Source organism: Macrotis lagotis, chromosome 1 (assembly GCF_037893015.1).
Source record: "Macrotis lagotis isolate mMagLag1 chromosome 1, bilby.v1.9.chrom.fasta, whole genome shotgun sequence".
Taxonomy (NCBI): domain Eukaryota; kingdom Metazoa; phylum Chordata; class Mammalia; order Peramelemorphia; family Peramelidae; genus Macrotis; species Macrotis lagotis.
The window spans coordinates 375,846,800-375,866,178 of record NC_133658.1 but is presented as its reverse complement, the minus strand read 5'-3'; the positions used below and the strand labels follow the sequence as shown (position 1 = coordinate 375,866,178).

General features: G+C 36.8%; 1 protein-coding gene and 1 long non-coding RNA gene across 3 annotated transcripts in view; one reads left to right on the top strand and one right to left on the bottom strand.

The window, feature by feature from the left end:
• The window catches only part of DOCK2 (dedicator of cytokinesis 2), a 535,580-nt gene that overhangs the window by 12,999 nt on the left and 503,202 nt on the right, over positions 1 to 19,379 (top strand). The gene's annotated exons all lie outside the window — the stretch shown is intronic.
• Positions 3,649 to 19,021, bottom strand: LOC141506042 (uncharacterized). The gene is made up of 3 exons (XR_012473757.1): positions 18,586 to 19,021; positions 17,792 to 17,934; positions 3,649 to 3,962 (listed from the first exon to the last, which is right to left on the bottom strand). It is a non-coding gene; the product is annotated as an uncharacterized LOC141506042 (long non-coding RNA).

The following is a 19,379-nucleotide window of genomic DNA, read 5'->3' as shown; positions in this document are numbered from 1 at the left end:
ACTGTGCAAAGTCATCAGCCTCATTTTCTCCTCCAGGAGCCATCCAGGTTCAATGGTCAGATATGGATCAGGAAGTGTTATTGTATCTAGAACTGTCTCCCTCTAGGTGGGTCCTGGGTTTTCACTACCCACATCTGAGAAAAGATAGTGGTGAGGGTGGATTATCCTGCCTGGCCAATTCTACTGCCTATCTCTCCCCCAGATGCTTTATTTCTTGGGATAAGCTGGATTGTCTATCCCAGCAATGGCAGTTGTTAGTCTATTTATGGTAATTGTGAGGATGAAAGGCCTCTTCTCCAAAGGGTTTATTTTTCTTGATAATATTATCTGTAGAAATAAGAAGCTAGGTGTTTGGTTTAGGGGATACTATTATCCTTGGAACTTTTGAGTTTACCTCTTTGTTGGTAAGGTACTTGGTGTTTGTGGTAGCAGGGATAGTGGAATGATGATATCTGTAGGGGTGGGGATGAAAGGACTGGTGGTTTGGAGTACATAGATGATCCTGAGACTTTTGGGCTCTGGGTTCTATTCTTTTCCATCTGGGTCTGAGGGAAGATAGATGTGGAAGTACCAGATTTGGAGAATTCCATACTGAATAGTCAAGTCTGGAGTTCTCCTGGGTGATAAAGAGAATTCCTCTTGTTAACTTGACCCCAACAAAGACCTCTAAAGGGAAAGAGGGCCTTGAGCCTATTGGAGGGAAGACAGTTTGTTCCTCTTCCTCAAAATTTTCTGCTGTTGCTGAGATGGATGACATGTCATCTATTATAGAAGCCAAAAAAATTTTCCCCTTCAGTAATAGGGAAACACCAGACCCTCAGGAAGGCAAGGTTTGGCTTTGGGATCTCTCATACTCACTAACTCCCCTTGTGCCCTTCTTCTATGTCCCCAAACCCAATTATTCAGGGAATCCTTTCTCCTGTAATGTGATAGAGTATTTTGAGTTATCCTATTTCTTGAAAGATCAAAGTAGTCATTAATATCTGTTGACCTTTTAATGGTTTAGAACATTCTCCTGATCCTTTCTCCTAGACAAGTAATATGTAGGCTATGCATGTAATACTTTTGAAATATTAAAAAAAGTCCCTGAAAAATGGCTGAGTACAGTGAGAATTTCAAACACAGTGGAAGTAGAAATAATCAAAAAAACCCTTAGAATGTAGTAAAACTGCTCTTCATGAATGAGATGAGGAACCGTTGTGGGTCTACAGGTTTTTTGTCGTTTTTGGTTTAGACTTGTGGTTTTTCTGTATGAGAACTCCCTTCAACAGTGTGGACCGGCAAATCTAACAGAGAATTTTAGAGCTGATAGGGGTATTGAGAAGTTCAAAAAATTTTCAGTGATCACACAGTCAGATTTAGGAATTAAACTTAGTTGTTTCTGATTCCAGGAAGAGATTCAATCTATTTGACAGGCTGCCTTTGTCAAGAAATATTGTGAATACTAAATCCTTAAATTGAAAATACTTAAATTGTAATTTACAATATTCCCATTTCACAAATTAGGACATGGTAGAGTAAGGGAAGGGGCAGAAACAGAATTGTTTTCTCTTTGCAATTCACAAATCTAGTGTGTGACAGTGGGAAGAGATTAGAAATTTTTCTATGGTCTTGCAGTCTCAATAACTTCAACTGATCCCAGTTTTCCCATTTTGTCATCATTACCTCAACCCCAGTTTCATTTTGAAATCTCATTAAGTAGGACAGCTGTTATATCTGAGCATTACAGTCATCTCTGATTTTCTCTTGGAAACTTCCCAAACTATTCTAACTCTAATTAATTTTTCTTCCTTTTATTTCTCCTAGAGTCTACACCATACACTTTAGCACCTAATTAAATTGTAGTGTTCACTTAAATTGTTTGTGATTTTCATATGGTTTAGTTTTGCCTTCTCTACTGGATTATAAATTTATCAAGGACAGTTTTCTCTGCTGATTCCTTCTGTATACTGCCCAGAATAAGAAATCCTTCAGTACTTTAATGGTTGATGAGTTCACCCGTGTTGCTGTTATGGATTTGGTCAAGAGACTATAAGCCTTTTGAGGGCAGAGACTATATACAACCAATTGTGTTGATTTTTCAGTGCCTGTTGCCTTGCACATGTTAAACATTTAGTAAATGTTTGCTCAATTAATGGTCAGCTGAATGAGTTGTGGTGGCCACCTTTCCCTCCCTACTCCCCTTTTAAAATGGGCTGACCAATTCTCTTATGATGAACTTAATATTTGAAGCCTTTTCATCATGGTGAGACCTGAGAGACCTTGTGCTCTGCTGTCATAATCAGTAAAAACCCAGGGTTACAATGAGAAATTGGAGAAACATAAAGTCTTATATACAAAAGGCATTTAATAAATACTCATTATTTTGAATTGGATTTGAGTGAAGACCATTCAAGAAAAAGCATTTGATTAATCATCTTCGTAATAATAGCTAGCTCTTTTTTTTATATAGCTTTAAGGTTTGCAAAGCTACTTTCCATAGAAAATCCTATGAGGCAGGTGTTATTATTCTTCTCATTTTACATATGGAGGAATCAAGGCACAGAGAGGTTAAGTAATTTGCCCAGGGTCACATAGCTATTAAGTGACAGAGAGATTTGAACTCAGATCAGGGCATAGGACTTAAGAGTCAAGAAATCCCGAGTTCCAGTTCTACCTCAGACACTTATTAGAGGTTAGTGATGCTGGGCAAATACCTGAACCTCTCTGTGTCTGAGTTTCTTCATTTGTAACTATCACCTACCTCCCAGACTCACTGTGAGGATTAAATGAGTTACCTTCTGAAAGAGCCTTAGAAACCTTAAAGAGGTATATAAATGCTAGTTATTATACTAGCAGTTATTTTCCTGCCTCCAAATTCAGTATTCTATATCCAGTGATACCCTGTGGCCTCATAATCATTATGATAACAATAAAAACCTTATACTTATAGTTAGAGCTTCAGCATGCCCACCCATGCATTATTAAATGTGAGTCTCATAATAGCCTCAAGAAGTAGGCTACTCAATATTTCTTTTTTCCATTTAAAAGAATAACAATAATAATAATAACTAGACTTTTTATGTATTGCTTCAAGATTTGCAAGATACTTTACAAACAGTATGTTATCTGACACAACAACTTGGTGAAGTAAATGCTATTATTATTCTCATTTTACAAATCAAGAAACTGAGGCAGGCAAAGGTTATGAGATTTTCCCAGAGCCACATAGTTACTAAGTATCTAAAGGAAGATTTGGGGGCAGCTAGGTGGTACAGTGGGTAGAGCACCGGCCCTGGAGTCAGGAGTACCTGAGTTCAAATCTGGCCTCAGACACTTGATAATTACCTAGCTGTGTGACCTTGAGCAAGTCACTTAACTCCATTGCCTTGCAAAAACTAAAAAAAAAACCCTAAAAAAAATAATGGAAGATTTGAACCATCTAGTATACTACCCACTGTATCACCCAACTGCCAAGAACCCTAGAAACTGAGAAAAGAAGTTCATCAATGTTGGATTTGAGACTATGGTGAGGGTTTTTTGACTTCTAATCCAATACTTTCTGAACCATTATACTGCCTAAAATTCTCTTCAGCAAAAATCTGGGCTAGTATGGTGCACTTTATTGTTTTGTTTTTAAATTCCAAAATCTCGAACTAGAAAATTCCTTCCAAATGATGGTTCTGAAAGACACTCTTCCCCCTCCAGGACTTCTGTTACCAAAATGCATCTGCCGACCTTACCTTCTCTTAGTCATGTGGTTTTTTGCCTTGTCATTGCAATACCCTCAGGTTCTGATGCAAGGTCAGGTTTTAGCTGCTTTGTAACTGAGGCTGTGGCAGTGGCTGTCAGTTCCAAGCCTGAAGAGACCCACTGGAGGCCACTTTCATTGGAAAATTAATGAAGCCCAGGCCTGTTTCCCTTTATTTGAATAATATATCTCCCACTGGAGCTGACACCCTCTTGAAGCTGTAACCCAGTCCCTGAAAAGCAACACACAGATCATTTTTGTTTGTTTGTTTGTTTCATTATTGTTGCTGGTTGGGCTGTACGGTCGCTTGCCCAGATGCTATTAATTCTAGAGATTTGCTGAAACCTTTCATTTTCAAACTTGTCAGCAAATAACAAGATCCCAAATGAGGTGCATACACACTCAGGAATATAGCAGCCTTTTTTTCTAGTCACAATTAAAATAGAAGGCCTAGCTTGGTCAGCATTTCATGGTGCAATCGAGGGAAATGCTAGTGGAAGTATATTCTAAGTTTTGCGGCAGAGAAGGGACAGAGTTGTGGTAGAAGGTAATACACCCTGGACCTGGAGTCCTGAGACCTGACTTCAAATTTAGCATTGGACATTTAATAGCTTTCTAATCAAACTACTCACCTGCTCTTAGCCTCAGTTTTCTCATCAGCAAAATAGAAATATGATACTTACATTAACTACCTCAAGTTATTGTTGTAAGGAAAAGCACTTTGTAAACACTAAATCATTTCTGTGATTTGCCAATTTATGTTACTTTTAGAGATAATATTCTTTTTTTTTAATTTTTTTTTTTTTTAGGTTTTTGCAAGGCAATGGGGTTAAGTGGCTTGCCCAAGGCCACACAGCTAGGTAATTATTAAGTGTTTGAGACCGGATTTGAACCCAGGTACTCCTGACTCCACAGCCAGTGCTTTATCCACTGCGCCAGAGATAATATTCTTTATGTGGAAAAAATGAACTCTTGAAAAGTAGAACATTGTTTTTCAAGGTTCTTGTCTATCCAATCCCTAAGGGAACTCAAACAAGTCAATACACTTGCTGGGCTTCAGTTTCCTATAATACCAGCTTCATTTTCCTTACTAGGAAGTGGTTCCCATTTAAAAAAAGAAGTCTAACTCAGTGCTTTGATAATGCATATTTGAGATAATATAGTAGAGTGAAAAGAGAGCTGGATCTAGAATTAGAGGAATTAAGTTCCAATATTGCCTCTACTCCTAAGGTCACTCTAAGAAGGTCATCATCTCTGACCCTCAGTTTCATCATTTCTGAAATGAAGATTGGAACTAGATTCTCTCAAAGACGTGTTCTATGCCTTGCCTTTCTATAATTTGAAAAGACAAATGCAATAAAATAAATAATAAAATAGAGCATTCAGCAGTTTATAACATTTTTTCATCATAATTTTCCTATGAAGTAGGTAGAACAAATATGTATCATTTCACAGAAAAGGAAACTGAGACTTAGGGAGGTTATACAATCTGCCTCTTTTGTCACAAAGTAGATGATAAAGTGGGGATTTAAACTCAAGTCTTTTGGCTCCAAAGCCTACAGAATTTTCATTATGCTATTAAGAGAAGCAGCTAAATGTTTCATTCCTGCATGTCATTTCATGAGAAAGGAAGTAAAGAAAGAAAAAAGAAATAAAGAAAGAAAAGGAAGGAGAAAGAAAAGAAGAAAAAGAAATTCCTTGGTTTTGAGGAGTTTTTAGTCTAGTTGGGATAGGAAATCAGGAGCGAGGGAGCATTGCAGTTACTTAATAAATGCTTTTGAATAAATGCTGTTGAACTAAATAGAAGAAGAAATAAAGAACATCTTTTGCAATTTAGAAAGAAATCCACAGAAATTCCAGTATACTTGAATTCTATTAGTCACCCAGTTTTACCACTGGAATTGACTCTATTGTTAACTTAAGGTTTTTAACCTGAATCTTGCTTTAGTCTATATATAGTTTCCAGCTTGAGTCTGGATACTATGGTTCAGGAGAAAAAATGTTGTTTTGTTTGTCAGAGTTGACTTGTGGAACTTGAGAAGTAGTTTAACTTTTCTGGACTTTTCCTCATCAGTAAATGGAGAGAGCTGGACTAGAAAATCTCTAAAATTCTTTCCAACTTTAAACCAGTAATCTTAATCCTATTAAGAGCACAGGTAACTTCCTTTTGGGTTTGATTTGTAGAGATGCTGAAAATCTCATCTATCCTTGTACTTAAAATTCCTCTTCTTAGCTGAAGGAATGAGTAAAATCTCTAATGACTTAGCAAGGAAGGTAAGGATGTTGTCTCCAGAGGGTCCTTGATAAATATAAATGGTACATGGAAGTGGCCCTCTCATCTTTTCCCATAACTACATCAGCATGGACAAGTTGATAGGTGATTCAGATTAGATGGTTACTATCCCAGAGCCATCTTGTCTAGATGAAGGATGTGGGTGGATTTAAAATTGGTTGAAGACTAGACTTATAAAGATTGCCTTCCCTTTTCACCTCCTAGAAACCTTTCCCTTCCATGTACAGCTCAGGTGCCAACTCCCTGGAGGAAGTTTTTCCATGATTTGTTCCATTGGTAGATCTCACTTCCTTTTGAAATTACATCATATCACTTCATATATAATTTTTATTTATTCTTTATTGTTTTTATTCATTCTCCTATTTACATATATCTCCTCTAGGAGAATGCAATCTCCAAGAGGTCAAAAATTGTTTCCTTTCTGTCTTTGTATCTTCAGTGCCCAGTACATTGCTTTGCAAACAATAGGCACTTAATAAATATTGAATAGAAGGGAAATTTCTAGTGGAACTTCCTAGGGTTATGTCCTTGACTATGTCTTGTTTGGAATGTGTAGCATGTTTATCTTATATGAAGGCACAGGGAGAAAGTTCATGCAATTTACAGACAAAACACAGCAGGAGAGGTAAAAGAATCTACAAAGTTCTTGAAAGTCCAGAAAAATGAACCAAATTGAAGAAAATAAAATTTAAAAGGGAAAAGCAATTTTAAAAAATTTCTATACTCATTGAATGAATATTTAAAAAATCACCTTCACAAATTCAAAATGGAGGAGGCATGGCTAGATGCCAATTCTAGGAATTTTTCAAGGCCTGCAAACTTAATATGAATTAATAGTGTGTAATAAAAGCCTGCAAAGCTAAGCAGGGTCTTAAGTTAGAGGGAGATGAGTACCATTGTATTTTGCCCTTGTCTCCCCTCATCTGGAGGGAATATCGGGAATTTACTTCTGGGTATCATATTATAGAAAGAATTTTAACAAACTGGAAAAGATTGGTGACCAGAATGATGGTGGGCAGGAGAACATGCTAGATGAAGATTTGTTAAGATAAGGGGTATAGATAGCATAGAGAAAAGACTGGAGGTGGGGTGGAGAGTTTTTTGAAGGATAGTCATGTGGAAGACAAACTAAACTTGTTTATTTGACCCCAGGGGTGCAGAAGTAGGAATCACAGGTAGATACTGAAAAGAGGAAGATTTTTGCTCAATGTGACAGAAAACAAGCTGAGAGTTAGAATTGTCCATTCAGACAGTTGGCTGCTTATGAATGTAGTAGAGAACTTCACTACAGCATCTGAACATTTTGACTTTGCAGAGAATCCCTGGTCAGGGGTAAGTTAGATCAGATGATCTCAAAAGCACATTCTATTTCTGAAATTCAGTAGTATATGAGATAAAGTACAGGGAAGTTTCATTAGAGTGATCAAGAGACAAAACCCTATATCAGAGGTATCAAATATTTTAACCTATAAGACAATCCAGGTAGTCCAAACCAGATTAAAATGTGATTTCTATCTGATTTTAATGTGTTGATATATTAAGAAGAGAATACATCGATATATATTAAATATATGAAGTATGTTTTAATCTGATTTGGGTTTCTTTATACACATACATATACACACATGTGGTTTTCTAAGTTAATAAACAGACTTCATGGATCCTTATGTATGGTTTAATAGCTCCTGTTTCCATTTAAGATTGACACCACTGCCTCACTTGAAAAAGGAAAACAGGACCTAAGGAGATCAAAATTAGTGTGAGGGGAATAATAAATGGGTACAGAGGTAAAGACAAACCTTTAACTACTTTACAAAGTTGTCTGGGCTGGACTCTCTCTAGGCTTATGTTTATCTAACAGGGACATCTTGTCAAGATTCCTTTTAATCTGAGAACCTTTCTTAAAATTAAATTTTAAAAGTGGGATTCTCAATTCTTTATATTTTCTTCATCCAAAATTTTAGGATGGGATTAGTGTTCTAAAGCTTGAGGAGGAAGAAGAAACAGCAATCAAAGATAAGCTAGTAAAACTCAGTAAAGATAGCCATTTTGATGTTGTTTCCTGTTAGTCATTTTGAAAAGTTAGCAGAATTTGGTACTGGTATGCAAAGCCACTTCCTTTGCTGGTATATTTGAAATGCTTAAAATGAAGTTGGTTAGGGATGCAAAGACAAAGAGTAAGTTTGTTAATTAAACTCTCATCTCAGAGGTTTGCATCCTGAATTGATTTTTCTCTTAGAACATGTACCTTTAAGTATTATTTTTCAATGCAAATCTTAAAATTTAGCTCTGTGTTTGAAGATCAGAAAGCTTCTTTCATGCATGGTTTTTCAGAGAATGGGAAGACTATGGACTTCATCATAGATTAGGTACCCTGGGCTTTCAGAGGTGAAAGGAGCTAGAACACTTTGCCCCGCCATGTTCCTAATAAAACAGAGGCATGATCAAAATCCATAGAATCACAAAATCATAGCTTTTCAGAGTTAAAAATCAACTTGAGAGTCATTTAATACAAACTATACCACAAAAGAATGTTCACTAAAACATACTTGGCAAGCCAGTCTCTGTGTGAGGACCTACAGGAAGAGTGTGGGAGACACCTACTTTCCCAAGGCAGCTTATATCATTTTTTGACATTTCTTTAATTGTTAAGGTTTTTCTGACATCAAGTTTAAATGATTTTTTCACATTGTTCCTATTGTTGCTACCTTTGTTGCTATATTTATGAATGTTATTTTATTTTTTCCAATTACATTAAGGTTAGTTTGAAAACACTCATCTTTTTGTAAGCTTTTGAGTTCCACATTCTTCTGCCTTCCTTCCTTTCTCTCCCCTCCCCATGGCAGTGAATAATCTGATATAGGTTATACATGTACAATCTGTACAATCATGTTTAACATATTTCTATATAAGTTATGAAGTCATTCATTTTTTACTTGGTATAGACTTTCAGATATTTCAGTTAGTCAATGAACATTTTTCTAAGCATTAATATGTGCCAGGTAATGTCTATTAAGTGCTCAAGATACCAAGAAAAACAAACACACCCACCCATTCCCAACTCCCCCCCCAACCCCCAACACAGATAAAATGAAAAAACCCCATCAAACTCCACTCTCAAGGAGCTCTGTGTATCAGGAAGACAATGTGCGAACAATTCTGTTTAAATGGGTTATATGCAGGATAAATTGGAAATAATTAATGTAGAGAAGAAAGGACTATTAAGATGACTCCTATGTTCTTTTTGAGTCTTTTCTTCTCCAGGCTAAATGTGCCATTCTATTAACTGATTCTTAAATGGCGTGGACTGAAGAGCCTTTGCCATTATTCTGATGGTCTTTTTCAGGTCAGCTCCATGGTAGCTACAAAAACTAAATATTCTTTTGCTTCAGAAGTGCAAGGTACATTTCTGTTTCTCCTAATATCTTTACAGTTGGACCCAAGATTGTTCAGAAGTAGGTTCTTAAAAGTGTTTGTTGAATTGAAACAGTTAACAAGAAAGCAGATCAAACCCCAGACCAAGGATTGAGTTCCAATTCATACATATTCAAATTTCTACATTTCCCCAACTTGGAAATTGAGACACTAGAGGTGATTTGGCTATTGTTAGTAGCTGGTTGCTTAGTAAGAATAGGCTTTTAGATCTATTCCTGACTCAGAGTCCAGGATTCTTTCCCATTAGAACTTATATGCTTCTTCATGCAGATGGCAAGAACCAAGGTGATTCATATCCAAGGACTGTGCAAGTTTTTTAAAAATCAACAGTTTTGGTTTGAGTTTTCTTTCCCCAAAATGACTATATCAGATTGCTAACCATTAGGAGGGAGAAGGAAGGGATAGAATTTGGAACTCAAAACAAAAAATATATACCAAATTGCTTTTCTATTTAAATAAAAATATAAAGAAAAAAGCAAAAGATTATTTAAAAAATTCAAACAGTTCCCTATTTATCAAGAAGTATCTTGGATGCAATGAATAATCTGAATACCTGAAGAAGGGATGAAGCTCTGTGCATCTGTACTTCTTACAGTTTGAGTTGTACTTGGAAAGTTCCTCTTACTCCAAAGATCTCCTTTATGCTTATGACTGAAGTTTTATAGTTAGAAAAAATTCATTCCTTTTCTTCAAGGAACTGTTGTTTTGAAAAGGGTTACAGATCAGATCATTATCAGATCAAATTAGTATAAATTAGCTTTGTCAAGCCTTTTCTAAGAGAGTTTATGAAATAGCAGGGGTTTCCAAACTTTTTTGAGTGTCTTATTTCAGTAAAAAAAATTTTGAATGTGAATCTCCAAAATGTGTATACTTATTTATGAATTATGTATATAGGTTATTGTACTAATAATTATACAAATCAAATTTGTATAAAATATACAATTTTAAGAGGATGAGATAAGGATGAAATAACATTTTATTCTAGAGTCATTTGGGAGCCACTGATGTTTATTGAATAGGGAATTAAATTGGTCAAATCTGTGCTTATTTTTGCATCTGTGTGGTGGAGGAGTTGGAGTAGGGAGACCCTTGAGTTGAGGAGGCCTATTATGAGGCTATTCCAATAGTCATGGCAAGAGATGATGAGGGCTTGAACTTGACTAGTGGTTGTGTGAGTAGAGAAAAAGGAGAGATGTGAAAATGGAATGGAAAATATTTGTTACATGATTAGATATGTAGTAGAGCAGTTAGGTGGCACAGTGGATAGAGTACTGGCCTTGGAGTCAGGCAGACAGCAGTTTGAATCTGGTCTCAGATATTTGACTCTTACTATCTGTGTGACCCCAAGTCACTTAATCCTGTGTAACATGTATCCAGAGCCATCTCCAGTCATCTTGATTCACATCTGGCCATTGGACCCAGATGGCTCTGAAGAAGAAAGTGAGGCTTGGTGACTTAGCACAGTCCCCTTCACTCAAATCTAATTGGTGTACTTGTCATGGCATCACCTCTCCTATGTCATGGTCTTCTTCGAAAATGAAAGATAAACATTATTAGATATATGGTAAAGGGACAATTTGAAACTGAAAAATTTTGAGGATCTAGATGACTTGCAAAGATGATGATATTCTCAACACTATCCTTGGGGAGGTTTAGGACAGGAGAGGATTTGAGGAGAAAGATAAGATAAGGATTTCTGGGATGCCTATTCATCCTAGGCTATTTATTTGGTCCTACTGTTAATGAAAAGAGGATATAAGGTGAGAATTTTTTCCCTATTGAGCACAGAGCTCTTTTTCTTAGAGAAGAAGCAGCAGCTGCTGCTATTGGTACCTGGAAACCCTGAGGGATGCATGCAGGAATCTGAAAGGTGTGGCTGGTAATTTGCTAAGCAGAGTGAGGGGATAGAAAATTAAATTTTCCTTTTTGTTATTATAAACATGACAAATTTTAAGAATAGAAAAACAGGACTGCATCTGAAGCCATGAATCTGTGAGATCAATAAATTCTAAGGGAATGAGATGTAATTGTATTGGAGACAAACCCCATGATTGGCTGTTGGAGTAAGAATAGAATATAGACTAACATCCAAAACTCAGTTTGATTATACATCCATTGGGGAAAATCCATTATTCCCCAGGGAGTCCCAATTCCTGCTTTGGAAACCACTAAGTTAGAGAGAGAGAACCAACTCTAGAAGCCCCTGAAAGGGAGCTTGGGGGGAAGGGGTGGTAGCCATAGAGGTGACTAGGATATGAGAAGAACCAGCTTGATGCTAAGACAAATTTAATCAAACCTTTTAGTTTTGTCTCCTTTGTATCCTAAGACTGGTCATAGTAGTAATGCTGTTTGGCAGATTACATGGGTGTGGGGTTTACAGTCACTACTTCCTACTCACAGCATAGGAGGTGTTTAAAAAAGTCCAATCCTAGTCCTTCCCACCCACATCCTGTGTACTGCCTAGAAAACTGTTCACAGCATCATTGTGAGGTTGGGTGTTATCATTTCTTTTCTAGTTTTGTTACAGATATTTTTTCTTCTGTTTATGGGATTAATGAGGTAACTTTAATCCAGACTGCCCTCTTGTAATATACACTAAAATTAAACTCAGTTATTGACTGTCTTCTTGAAATCCAACTAGGTAAATTTCTAATGGTTTGATTAGATTGTGCATGCATGCATATGAATGTATGTGCTACTTCTGTTTCCTGTATAAGAGTTTGATAGAAAATACTGCATTTGATTTGGGAATGGAGTCCAAGACATGCACATGTGCAAATACAATACTTTGTCTTTATCTTTTGGTCATTGGCTCTTCAGCTCTTGGTGCTAGAAATAAAACCCTGGGGGACCAAAGATTATTCATTTATAGAAAAGTGAAGCTTCATTGTAATTTTTTCTTCCTTACCTCAGCCCCATACCTTTAACACAAAGTCATCTACTTAATAACCTGGGTTACCTCATTTCTTTTTCTGGGCATCAGTTTCCTACTCTTTAAGGTAAGAAAGTTGGACTAGACTTTTTTAAGTTGCTTTCCTGATCTTGGTTCTTTAGCAATACCCCTAACTTTTAGAAAAACTGTTTGGGTGATTTGCTTAGTGGTTTCTTCTTCCTCAGGTCTCATAGTTCTTATGGCACTGACTGTTATCTGGTTTTTTCCTGTCTTTACTCCTCATATCTTCTATTAGACTTTAAACTTACTGGGGCAGGGACTGGGTTTCATTCCTCATTGTCTTTCCTCAAGGGAAAATATAGATATTTCTTGAGTTAAAATAAGAACGAGGGGCAAAATGTTTGGGACCAGTCTTCAGATTCAACCCAGTAGTAACAATAACAATGACATTGTCCATTTGTGGTGCATCCCCATTGTGGTTGCTTGCACATCAGTTATTTCATTTTATTTTCACGATACCATTTTGTGGGAGGACAGAAAGTATTATTACTATTTGATAGTTGGAATCCATATGGATTAAATCAGTTGTCAAAATGTCCATATCAAGCGGTAATGTAGTTATTAAAGGATAGCCTTTGAATTTGGAATATCTGGATTCAGATCCTGCTTATGACTGATGTTGATAGTGTAATCACTTACAAACATCCATTTAATCTCTCAATGTTCCAGGCATCTCTAAGACTATAAATTAATGAGTTTCTGATCTATATTTAAGGAGGAAATTTCTACATGAAAGTGAAATTACTGGTTTGAATGATTTTTTTTTACTTTTTTGACCCAGAGATTTCAATCCAATGAAATAAAAGATAAAAATGAGCCCCATATGTTCAAACTATTCATTGCAACACTTATTGTAGTAACAAACAAAATGAAAAAACTCAAACCACCTCAAACTCAAAGAGGGATCCCAATGCCTGAGGAATGACTGAACATATTTTGTGCTGTATTAATGTAATGGAATATTACTGTGCTGTAAGAACCAATAAATGTAAGGAATTCTTAGAAACATGAAAAGGTATGTATAAAATACTGCAGAATGAAATAAGCCCAACCAGGAACTTTAATGTAATGACTAAATTCAAATGAAATGAACCCTAAAATGAAACCAAACACTATACTTAGGTAAGCAGGCAGATGATAGATAGATTAAAAAAAAGCATTTATTAAGTGCAATACTGTACACTTCTGTGGTTACAAATACAAGTAAGCAAGACAGTACTTTCTCTTAAGGAATTTTCATTCTAATGAAGGAAGGCCATACTTTAAAAGATGCCAGAAAATGGAGTAAAGCAAAATAAGGGAAAAGTCTCACTAACTGAGCCAGATGATTCAGGAGAGGGCATCTGATGGGGTGGAAAGGATCAAAGAGAGGCAGTGGAGAGGAAGGCTTGAGTGCTGTCTCAATAAAATTAAAAAAAAACTAATTAGAATGACCGTCAGTTTCAGGGAAGCCAAGGAAATATATCTTTCTTTTTTTTTTCTTGCAAAAGTAGAGAACTAGAGAACAGAAATTACAATCAAAGGTCTGGAAATTGTATGGGTAGGTTTTATTTAGTGGGTATTTTTTGGTTTGTGTGTTGCAAGGAAAGTTTTAGTGCATGGAAAGGCATATCTTGGAATAACTGGGATGAAAAAAGATAGGTATTAACAAAATATGAATTAAAATATTATCTCCACAGTTAGTTCATGGCAAAATTGAGACTGTCAGGTCTTCTTTTATTGATTCCTAACCTGAATCCAGTATTCTCTCTAGAACATGCCATAGAACTAATTAATAACTGAATGTCCATCTTTTCCCCTGGAAGATGTTCAGTTTTGCTGGTTAGTTGATTCTCGATTATGATCCAAGCTCTTTTGCCTTCCAGAATATTATATTCCAAACCCTATTGGCCCTTAATGTAGTTGCTGCTAAATCTTGTGTAAACCTGTCTGTAGAACATGATATTTGAATTGTTTCTTTCTGGATACTTGTAATATTTTCTCTTTGAATTGGGAGTTCTGGAATTTGACTATAATATTCCTGGGAGTTATTTTTGGGGGATATCTTTCAGAAGGAGATTAGTAGATTCCCTCAATTTCTATTTAACCTTGTTCTTCCAGAATATCAAAATAATTTTCCTGTAGAAATTCTTTAAAAATGAAATCAAAAGACAAGCCATCCCCAGTTGACAAATGGTCAGAGGATATGTGGAGGCAATTTACAGATGAGAAAATCAAAGTCATCCACAGTCATATAAAAATTGCTTTAAATCACTAATTCAAATTAAAGCATCTCTTATGTACCACCTCACATCTATCAGACTGGCCAATATGACCAGAAAGGACAATGATCAACATTGGGAGGGATGTGGGAAATCTGGGACACTAATACATTGTTGGTGGAGCTGTGAATTCATTCAACCTTTTTGGAGAGCAATTTGGAATTATGCTCAAAAGGCAACAAAAATATGTATACCCTTTGATTTAGCAATACCACTACTGGGTCTATACCCTGAAGAAATTATGAAAAAAGTAAAAATGTCACTTGTACCAAAAGTTTATAGCAGCCCTGTTTGTAGTGGCAAAGAATTGGAAATTAAGTGAATGTCCATCAATTGAGGAATGACTTAACAAATTGTGGTATTTGTATGTTATGGAACACTACTGTTCTATTAGAAACCAGGAGGGATGGGAATTCAGGGAAGTCTGGAAGGATTTGCATGAACTGATGCTGAGTGAGATGAGTAGTATCAGAAGAACATTGTACACCCTAACAGCAACATGGGGGTGATGGTCAACCTTAATGGATTTGCTCATTCCAACAGTGAAACAATCAGGCATAATATTGGGGTATCTGTGATGGAGAATACCATCTGTATCCAGAGAAAGAATTATAGAGTTTGAACAAATACCAAAGACTATTACCTTTAATTTCAAAAAGCCATTATCTTATTATATAATTTGTTATCTTTTATAATTTCCTTAAGGATATGATTTCTCTCTTATCACATTCAACTTAGATCAATGTAAAGACTAACAGACTACCTTCTGTAGGGGGTGGGGGGAGGGAAGCAAGATTAGGGGAAAAATTGTAAAATTTAAAATAAAATCTTTCTTAAAAAAAAACAAAGTCAAGGCTCCTTTCCTAGTCTGAACTTTCAGGTAGCCCAATGACTATTAAATTGTCTTTTCTAGATTTGTTTTCCAGATCACTTGTTTTTCCAGGGAGATATTTCATGTTTTCTTCAAGTTTTCCATTCTTTTGGTTTTGCTTTATTGTTTCTTGATTCTTCACAAATTCATTAGCTTCCCTTAGCTCCATTCTACATTTGAAGGAATTCTTATCTCTTTTTCCATCTGGCCAATTCTGCTTTTTAAGACATTCTTCTTCTCATTCACTTTTTGAACTGCTTATTCCATTTGACCTAAACTGGTTTTATTTTCTTTGGATTTTTTTGTATCTCCTTGACTAAGCTGGTGACTTGGTTATCATGATTTTCCTGCATTGCTCTCATTTCTCTTCCCAATTTTTCCTATATCTCACTTGATTTTCAAAATATTTTTTGAGCTCTTCCATAGTCTGAGCCCAATTCCAATTTTTCTTGGAGGCTTTGGATACAGAAGCTTGGACTTTTCCATCTTCTGAGTGTGTGTTTTGATCCTCTGTGGGACCAAAATAATTATCTATGGTCAGGTTCTTTTCTCCCTGCTTATTCATTTCCCTAGCCTGTGTCCTGGTTTTGAGGTATTTTCCAAACTTTTGAGTGTTATTGGGGCACCCCAGAAAGGACCTCAGATCCTTCAATGTCTTATGAAAAGCTCTGACTGCTCTCCTGGCCTGTACTCTGGTCTGTGGATGACTATAAGTACTCCCCTCTACCCTGCAGCTATGAGGAGGGTCCCTGCTCTATGGTGATGGGGAGCCCCAGACTGCGACCAGGGTTTAAAATGGATAAGAGTCTTGTCCTAGGTATAAAGGAGAGAACTCAACAGTTCCCCCTCCACCCCCTTGTCTTCCATGTGCTGAAGCAGCTTTGAAAGCAGCTTTTGAGTGACTCCCCGCAGGCCTGCTTCTATTTCTGGATCTGGGGCTGTGCTGAGGGCCACACTGGCCTGGGCCCCATCCTCATTCTGGCAGAGGTTTTTCTGATCTTCCAAGTTGTGCTTGGTAATTCCCTGTGTTGGGAGGTCTGAATACCTCTTCTGCTGTCATGAGCCCAGGTGCCCCAGGGACTCAGGTGACCCACAGACTGTTCCTGGAAAGCTGGAGCTCCATTCACTCTGGCTCTGTGTGATTCTGGCTTCACTGTTACCCCCTCCAACCCTGTGGAACAGAACCTTCCCATGATCTTCCAGGTTACTTTGGGCTGGAAAATTGCCTCACTGGGTCTTTCTGTGGGTTCTGCCTCTCCAAAATTTAGTTACAGTCATAATTTTAAGGCCTTTGGAGTTTCTTGGAAGTAAACCTTTGGGAAATCTTGCTTTCATGCCGCTATCTTGGCTGTAACCCCAAGAACTAATTAATAATTGAATTTCATTTCCTGATTTCCAATTCTGTGTCTTTTCCATTAAGATGGTTTTTGATTTTGTCAAGCCTAGTACTTTCTTATAATCACCAGATGATATAAACAAAGAATAAGGTCCTAAATTTAAAAGAGGAAGAGTGAATTAAAGGATACAAAGACATAAACTTTCTCTCAGAAGGCCCATCTTTTAATACTTGTGTGTCTGTGAATCATGGAACATTCTGAAGAATTAAAAATGATTATAATTTAGAAGGAAATGTAAAACTATAGATGTTTATTGTGGATGAGTGGGCTGCCCAGGCATAACAAATGAATTCTGGAGAATAATAGTAATGTATGTCAAAAAAGAATCTATGACTGTAAAAGAAAATGGGCTAGTATTATAGGCCAGGCTTTAAACATGGTGTTCCAGGTGGGAATGGCATGTAAACTAACCTCTGCAATGAACAAAAGCTTTTCTTAATCATGGCAAGGAAAAAAACATTCAAGAAGAAATGTACAGCAATTCAGTTCCATGCCTTGCTTTTGCAGTGCCATCAGGAAGCCAAGTCACTGATCTTGGTCTTATAGACCAAGTAAGATTTTGGGATGTTTTCAATGCCTTTTAAGGAAAAACCAGGCAAGATTACTAGTCAAGACTTTGCTTTCCCTGAGAACTGGCCTAGTGGCGAGAGTGATGGGCAGTTAGTGGATAGCCTGCATGATCTAATGTATTCTCACAATATCAGAAGAACCCAAATAAGGGGTTAGGTGCATCAGTTGGATCCTTTGTGGTGAACTTAGGAAAAAACGTGAACAAGTGTCACTTAGGCAAGTATGAATGAATTGTAATCTGTATCTTTGAAGAGTCATTCCTGCCCTTGATACTTTCTTACCTTGACCCTTTGGTGAACCAATCAACTCTACCCTTTTTTCTTCTTTTGAGTCTCTTGCTTTCTTATGTTATCACAGATCTTCCCTTGCCAAGCCTCAGTCTTGGATTACTCTCACCATCCACTTCCTTTGTTGGTGAACGGAGCTGGAGAAAATTATGATATAGGCTTACTATAAATTTATGTAACATAATCTCAACTGGGCCTTCATTGTGGCAAGGCAATCCTTTTATATCTTCTCAAATTGATTCACTATTTTTCTTGCCATAGCACATTTCCAACCTATTTCATCCTTCCTTAAGTCTCCTATAGTTCTCTTCCACCCTCTCAGCTCAAAACTTTGTCTCATATTTCACTGAAAAAACTTGAGGCTTTTAGCTGAGAGTTACCTCTTCTTTATCCTCATCTCATATCATTCAGATTTTCCCCCTCTTCCTTAATCGTATAGTAAAGAGGTAGAACTTTGCCATGTCAAGGCAAGCCCCTCTCTACATGTACAAAGTGATCTCATTCCATGCTGTTTTCTCAGACAGATTGTCCCTCTAGAATTCTAATTCTCTCACTAAATAATCTTTCTCTGTCTCCTGCTGCCATGTGTCTTATATCCTCAAAAATACCTTAATTCATCTGTCTGTGCCAAAGAAAACAGGGTACAGTTGGTAAATTCCTTCTCTTCCTCTCACTCTTCTTAACTCTGCATATTGGTTTCCAATCTCATACCTCAGGAGAAACTAATCTTTAAAGTTAGCAATAGTGTCTGAGTTTTTTAAACCTAATGACCATTTCCCATACCTTACCCTTCTTGACTTCTTTGTATCCTTTGACAGTTAATCTTCTTCCTTGATATTTCCTTTTCTTAAATTTTCACGACACTATTCTCTTCCCTTTACATTCATCTGACCACTCCTTCTTGGTCTCCTTTGTTGCATCTTTATCCAGCTCATGCTCACTAATGATAGGTCTTCCCCATGGCTCTGTCGTGTCCTCTTCTCTTCATCAGCTTCTGTGGATTCAATTATCATCTCTATGCATATGATTCTCAGATCTATTTATGCAACCCTAACCTTTTTCCTGACCTCCAATCTCACATCTCTAACAGACTAAATTGGATGTTCCTAAGACATTTTAAATTTACTATGCCCAAATACAAACTTCCCCTAGACCCTCCCCTCTTCCTAATGCACCTATAACTCTTGAAAGTACCACAATCCTCCTAGTCATTCTGGTTTGCAACTTAGGAATCATCCTAGACTCATCTATTTCTCACCTACTCCTGCCCCCATATTTAATCAGCTGTCAAATATTGTTTTTTCTATCTTTTTAACATCACAGTGGAGTCCCTTATTACCTCATGGCTGAATTATTGCAATAGTTTGCTGCTTGGTCTCCTTGACTCAGTCCTCTCCCTATTCTGGTTCATCCTCCAAGCATCTGTCAAATTGATCTTCCTAATGCACATATATGATCATGTATTCCCCTACCTTAATACTCTAAAAAGTTCAGTGGCTCCCAAGTTCAAATACAAATTCCTCCTTTGACATTCAAAGCCCTCCATAACCTTTCCCTATCTTTCCAATCTTCTTATACTTTC